The sequence below is a fragment of the Macrobrachium rosenbergii genome, unplaced genomic scaffold, assembly GCF_040412425.1.
Source record: "Macrobrachium rosenbergii isolate ZJJX-2024 unplaced genomic scaffold, ASM4041242v1 60, whole genome shotgun sequence".
Lineage (NCBI taxonomy): Eukaryota > Metazoa > Arthropoda > Malacostraca > Decapoda > Palaemonidae > Macrobrachium > Macrobrachium rosenbergii.
The window spans coordinates 933,278-940,694 of NW_027100732.1; the positions used below are offsets into that span (position 1 = coordinate 933,278).

General features: G+C 35.7%; 1 long non-coding RNA gene across 1 annotated transcript in view; it reads right to left on the reverse strand.

The window, feature by feature from the left end:
* Positions 1–4,145, reverse strand: part of LOC136838327 (uncharacterized) — a 7,277-nt gene extending 3,132 nt beyond the window's left edge. Inside the window, exon 1 of the long non-coding RNA XR_010852940.1 lies at positions 4,022–4,145. This is a non-coding gene — a long non-coding RNA (uncharacterized lncRNA). The remainder of the gene's footprint in view (positions 1–4,021) is intronic.
* Between the last annotated feature and the right edge of the window lie 3,272 nt (positions 4,146–7,417).

Here is a 7,417-nt window from a genome sequence, read left to right on the forward strand (position 1 = left end):
GAAAATAAAGATAGAGAGAGGCACAAAAAATCAGCCGAAATAAAAAGTTACTTAGTAGAGTCTCTCCCAAATTCCTGACGTCCCACAAATGTGAGAAAATGTGTGAAAATGTGTGAAAATAAAGCGACAGGGCAAACAGGACCACCCTCCTCGTGGGAAGGGGTTATACCTGCGCCGCCAGGTAGAGCCCGAGAGAGAAAAAAAACGCCCTTTCTCACTCGCTTTATTTACTTTAATTTCTCTAATTTTTCTTCCAAGAATTCTCCCACGGGAGTTGTCCCATTTTTTTTGTACGAAAACATTTATTTTAAAGGGCTTCCTTGGCCCAAGGGCGTGCCCGCCGGAGGTTCAAACGCCGCCCAAGGGGTGACGGAGGGCGGGCGGGATGCGTTCTGGGCAAAGGGCGCCGCCCTTTGGCCGTGGCTTCTGAAGGAGCGGCGATAATTCATGGAGACTTTGTGATTGGGACTTCGGGAGTGAGGTTATTTTATTGTTAATGGTAATATTCTCGAATATTTATATATATATAAATATGTATATTAATTTTTTTCCTAATATATATTAAAGGTTAAGATTATATAGATTTTGATAGACAATTCTAATCGATTATAGATAGATACAGAACGAGTTTATAGATATATATATATATGAGCGATTTTTATAAATGCGTACTGAACGATTTTTATAATATAAATATATATACATATATAGATATCTATAGAACGATTTTTATCAATATAGATATATATAGAACGTATTATAAATATCTATATATAGAGCGATTTTATAGATACGTGTATAGAGCGATTTTTATAAATGTATATACTGCACGATTTTTATAGATACATATATAGAGCGATTTTTCTTTATGTATATAGAGCGTTTTATAAATATATATATATATAGAGGGATTTTATAGATATGTGTATAGAGCGATTTTTATCAATGTATACTGAACGATTTTTATAGATATATATTATATATATATAAAATATATATATATATATATATATATATATATATATATATATATATATATATATATAAAATCGTTCTATATATATCTATAGAAATCGTTCAATATGCATTTATAAAAATCGTTCTATATACATATTCATATAAAATCGTTCTATGTATATTTATAAAAATCGTTTTATGTATATTCATATAAAAATCGTTTTATGTATATTTATAAAAATCGCTCTATATATATATCTATAAAACTCGTTCTATATATATCTTGAAAAATCGCTCTATATATATAGAGCGGTTTTCCTAAATATATATAGAACGATTTTTATAGATATATAGAGCGATTTTTATAAATGTATATTGAACGATTTCTATAGATATATATACAACGATTTTGTAGATATATAGAGAACGATATTTATAAATATAAATATATATAGAACGATTTCTATATAAGATTTACAGAAAGATTTTATAGATATATATAGAACGGTTTTCATAAATATAAATAGAACGGTTTTATAGATATATGTAGAACGGTTTTTATAAATATATATAGAACGATTTTATATAATATATACAGAACGGTTTTATAGTTATATATAGAGCGATTTTATAGATATATAATTTATATAGAACGATTTTATATAAACATATCTTGAACGTTTTTTATAGATATATGCAGAACGATTTTATATAAATGTATACAGAACTATTTTATATTATAATATATATAGAACGGTTTTTATAGATATATATAGAACGGTTTTATAGATATATATAGAACGGTTTTATAAATATATATAGAACGATTTTATATTATAATATATATATATAGAACTATTTTTGTAGATATATATAGAACGGTTTTATAAATATATATAGAATGATTTTATAGATATATATAGAACGATTTTTATAAATATATATAACGATTTTATAGATATATATAGAACGGCTTGTATATATAGAACGATTTTATAGATATATATAGAACGATTTTATATAAATACATATAGAACTGTTCTATAGATATATATAGAACGATTTTCATAAATATATATAGAAAGATTTTGTATAGATATATATAGGGCGATTTAATAGAACGATTTTATATAAATATATAGAACGATTTTATATAAATATATAGAACGATTTTACATAAATATATTGAACGATTTTTATAGATATATATAGAACGATGTTACATAAATATATATATCTGAACGGTTTTATAGATATGTATAGAACGCTTTTATAAGTATATATAGAATGATTTTATATATACATATATATAGAACGATTTTATATCACTATATATAGAACGATGTTATATAAATATAGAGAGCGATTTTATTGGTATATATAGAACGATTTTAAAAAATATACATATATATAAACCCATTTTATATAATATAAATAAAACGATTATATAAATATATAGAACGATTTTATAGATTTATATAGAAGGATTTTATAAATACACAAAGAATGATTTTATAAAATATATATATATAGAACGATTTTTATAACTATATAGAACGATTTTATAGATATATATAGAACGATTTACGTTTTTTATAATATACAGAACGATCTTTATAAATATATATAGAACGATTTTTATAAATATGTATATACAGAGCAATATTATAGATGTATATATAGAGCGATTTTATAAATACATATATAAAAAGATTTTATAGATATATACAGAACGGTTTTTATTGATATCTATAGAGCGATTTTATAAATAAATATAGAACGATTTTACAGATACATATAGAACGATTTTATAAATATATATAGAACGATTTTATAAATAAATATAGAGCGATTTTAATTTCAACTACCAAAAGCGTAATGCAACCCAGTTCAACCCTTCAAGATTCAAATATAAATACCATGATATAAAATCAGTCATCTATAAAAATCGGCGATTATATAGACCAGCAAAACGATATATGATATCTCCGTCTATAAAGCAATTTCCTATATGAATTCTATAGATGTATATTAATATTTCAATTAATTTTTCCGTTCTGAGAAGACTCCTGACTGTTCCCCCAAAAGAGCCGTCTTTCCTTGGCTCTTAAGGGCATCGCAGGACGCCCAGGGGCACACCGAAAGGTGCCAAAGGGCACGGGGCTTCACCGACATACCCCTCGGGGCACGCCCTCCGTTCGTCGGCGCCCTAAGGCGCGCCCTTCCAGACGGCGGCGATGGGGCACCAGTTAGCTAAGAAATGATTCCGGGGTGAGAAAATCGTCGACTCTTTCTCTCTCACCCTTTCTCTCACCTTCTCTCTCACTTCCGCCCTTGGCGGAGGGGCGGGGGATTTCCTCCGGGCGTCCTCGACGGGATTAATCCTTTAAATCCTAACAGAAATCGGGGTATTTTGGGGTCGAAGGCACCGTCGGTATCGCACCAAGTAAATCCCGCTAGGATTTCAACGACAGATCTCGACACTACACTGCTCTAGGATTTATTATTAGGATTGTAATCCTCTTAATCCTTCAAACTTCTACATCACACGGTCCGGATCAATCCGCACTAGTTCTCTGTATCACGTAAATCCAGATTAATCCGCTGTAATAGATCAATTTCATCAAATTTATCACATCAATAAAAATCACACTCAAATCCGCGCACTGGTCTGTCTGACGGAGTCTACACTTTCAGCACTTGGGCATTTCATTAATGCCCCGATTCCGGGGGCACGGAAATACCTCGAGGAACGGGGATCCTCGGTGTGGTCGTCTGACGAATGCCCGATGAGGTCCAGAGGTCAGGGGTCCCTTTTCGGGGTCCCAGGGGCGTCAAAAGTGCTCCAACACGATCGGAACACGAGCTTCCAGAGATTTTTCCAGAGGGACCCCTTTCCGCCCCCGGAATGGGGCCACTGAAGCAAGGGGGGCCAGGAGAAAATTCGGACCACCCCTCGGAGGGCCAAAAGGGAAGGGGAGCGGTGACAGAAAGTGGGGAAGGGGGGTGGTCCTACGATATTGCCAAAAAAAAAAAAATGAAATTAAGCAAGATTCAGTGGTACCCCAAGAGCCAAGATGCGTATTGTCTCCAGAAATTCGCTCGCTCGCTTGCGGGAACGCAAAAAAGGGGGGGTTGGGGGTGGTGGTGGAGGAGGAGGAGAGGAGAGGAGGGGGGGGGAGAACCGTGAAAAAGGACAGGGAATTGTTATCTCTCTCTCTCTCTCTCTCTCTCTCTTTTTCCCTCCAAAGGACGGGAACGCCAAAAAGGATATGTCTTGACTCTACAGCGGCTCGCAGCCGTGTGAAGCCTTCCACTCTGCGAGACCGCCCCTCTCTCTCTCTCTCTCTCTCTCTCTCTCTCTCTCTCTCTCTCTCTCCAGCGCTGCTAGCTCGCACACTCACTCGCGCGCGGCTCCGCTTTCTCTCTCTCTCTCTCTCTCTATATGTCTCTGTCACTGAATGTCTCAGAAAGTTCAAGCAGAGATTTTGGGCATTATAATCTCTCTGTCTCTCTCTCTCACCTATCTATTGATCTATCTATCTACCTTCTATCTCTCTCTCTCTCTCTCTCTCTCTCTCCCTCTCTCTCTCTCTCTCAGTATCTCAAAAACTTATAGGAGGATTTGGAACCATAGATTTGGGCATTAAACTCTCTCTCTCTCTCTCTCTCTCTCTCTCTCTCTCTCTCTCTCTCTCTCACACACACACACACCTATCTCTCTCTCTCTCTCTCTCTCTCTCTCTCTCTCTCTCTCAATTTATCAAAAACTTAAATGAGAATCTACATCAAATCTAGGATATAGATTAAAATCCTCTCTCTCTCTCTCTCTCTCTCAATATATCATAAACTTAAAGGAGTATGTGCTCTCTCTCTCTCTCTCTCTCTCTCTCTCTCTCTATATATATATATATATATATATATATATATATATATATATATATATATATATATATATATATATATATATATATATATATATATACATATAATTTTCCTATCAAAACCTTTACTACAGAATCCAGCTCCCTGATTGGCTGGCGTCGCCGGGTGCTCTCGAGCCGCCAGCCAATCAGCGGCCGAGTCTCGTCCTCCCGGAGTCCGTTGTAAGCCCTGATTGGTCGCCATTGTCTAAGGTTGGGAAAAATTCCCCTTTTTGCGATCGGAATTTGGCGGTTTTTTCCGTTTTTTCCCGGTAAAAAAGGTTTTTTCCCGGTTTTGGATCGGCGGAGGTTTTTCTCCGGGTTTTGTTCTATGAGATGGGATTAATATCAGGCTGGTTTTTTCCGCGGTTTTTTTATTATGAATATTTCTGTGAGCTGGATTGGGCGATTTTTGGGGGTTGGAAGTCTACGGGAGTTGCACGCCATGTTTTAAATAATAATAATAATAATAATAATAATAATAATAATAATAATAATAATAATATTATTATTATTATTATTATTATTATTGTTATTATTATTATTATTATTATTGGGTATTGGATATATTTTAAAAATTCTATCTTTTTTTCTCTCTCTCTCCCAATATTTTCTCTCTCTCTCTCTCTCAATATTCTCTTATTCTCTCTCTCTCTCAATATTTTTTCTATAATCCTCTCTCTCTCTCTCTCTCTATCTCTCAATATTTTTTCTCTCTCTCTCTCAATATTTTTCCTATAATCCTCTCTCTCTCTCTCTCTCTCTCTCTCTCTCTCTCTCTCTCTCTCTCTCTCTCTCAATATTTTCTCTCTCTTTCTCTCAATATTCTCTCTCTCTTTCTTTCTCTATCTCTCAATATTTTTATCACTCTCTCTCTCTCTCTCTCTCTCTCTCACTCTCTTTCTCTATATTCTCTTATTCTCTCTCTCTCTCTCTCTCTCTCTCTCTCTCTCTCAATATTCTTTTCTATAATCCTCTCTCTCTCTCTCTCTCTCTCTCTCTCTCTCTCTCTCTCTCTCTCTCTCTATATATATATATATATATATATATATATATATATATATATATATATATATATCCTTTCAATATCCAACCTCTCTCTCTCTCTCTCTCTCTCTCTCTCTCTCTCTCTCTCTCTCTCTCTCTCTCTCTCTCTCTCCCCTTATGTGTGTGTCTGGGGAACACACATACCCAAGTTCCCTGGGCATTATATGAAAGGGTTAGATCTGGGCATGTTGGCACAAAAGAGCTACTATGCCCACCAAACCCTTCTATCGCGTCTTCCCAAGAGAGAGAGAGAGAGAGAGAGAGAGAGAGAGAGAGAGAGAGAGAGAGAGAGAGAGAGCCCGAATTGATAAAAAGGTCGGAACTGGATTTTGAACGCTTTTGTGGAGAGAGAGAGAGAGAGAGAGAGAGAGAGAGAGAGAGAGAGGGTAAAAGGACGAAATATATATGCATATATTACATAAAGGGAGAGAGAGAAATATATATATACATATATATATATTTCTTCACACGACAAACTCCCAGTCTCCCTACATGTCCAAACCACTTCAGGACAACTGAACAATCACCAATCATCAATTGAAAAAAATTATTAAAATATTAATAATATAATAATCACTCACCCCCACCGAGCCGCCGACTGGGTCCACGTGGCCTTGGGTTCTATTCTGTCCCTGGGAGAAGAAAATGTGAGGTTTTATTAGTCAGAATAATAATAGGATTAATTATGTAATATTTTTTTATATATTTATATTTAGATTTATATTGTTTTGCCTCTCTCTCTCTCTCTCTCTCTCTCTCCCTCAATCTTTCCCTCTCATTCTCCTTATTCCTAAATTTACTCTCTCTCTCTCTCTCTCTCTCTCTGTATTTAACCACTCCCTCTCACACACACGCTCACTCGCCAAACTCGTTCTCTCCTCTCTCTCTCTCTCTCTCTCTCTCTCTCTCTCTCTCTCTCTCTCTCTCTCTCTCTCTCTCTCCGGGTCGCAAATTTGGGGCCATTTGTACGCATAGGGTTGCCCCCATAAAAATTGGGCAGGGGAGGGAGGTTGAGGACCCACTGGGCCGTGGAGGGAGAGAGGGAGAGAGCCCAGGGATTGCTTGAGTCAGGGAGAGATAGATTGGGACTGGGAGGGAGAGAGAGAGAGAGAGAGAGAGAGAGAGAGAGAGAGAGGGAGAGAGAGAGAGAGAGATACTTATATCAATATGTTTAAGGGGACAAAAGTTGTTATATGAGAGAGAGAGAGAGAGAGAGAGAGAGAACCAACACTCATACATCAATTTCTCACCATGACAAACCCCTATCCGCCATCACAGAATGCTGTGACGTCACACAGATGCATTGTGGGTGACGTTCCATCTTGCCTAATGGTTGTGAACCCCTTGGTGATGGAAAAGGAATATTTTCAATTATTTCTGAGGCAAAAAAACTATTCAAATCTTGAAGAAAAAAGTGACTATGAGAGAGAGAGAGAGAGAGAGAGAGAGAGAGAGAGAGAGAGAGAGAGAGAGAGAGAGAGAGAGAGAGA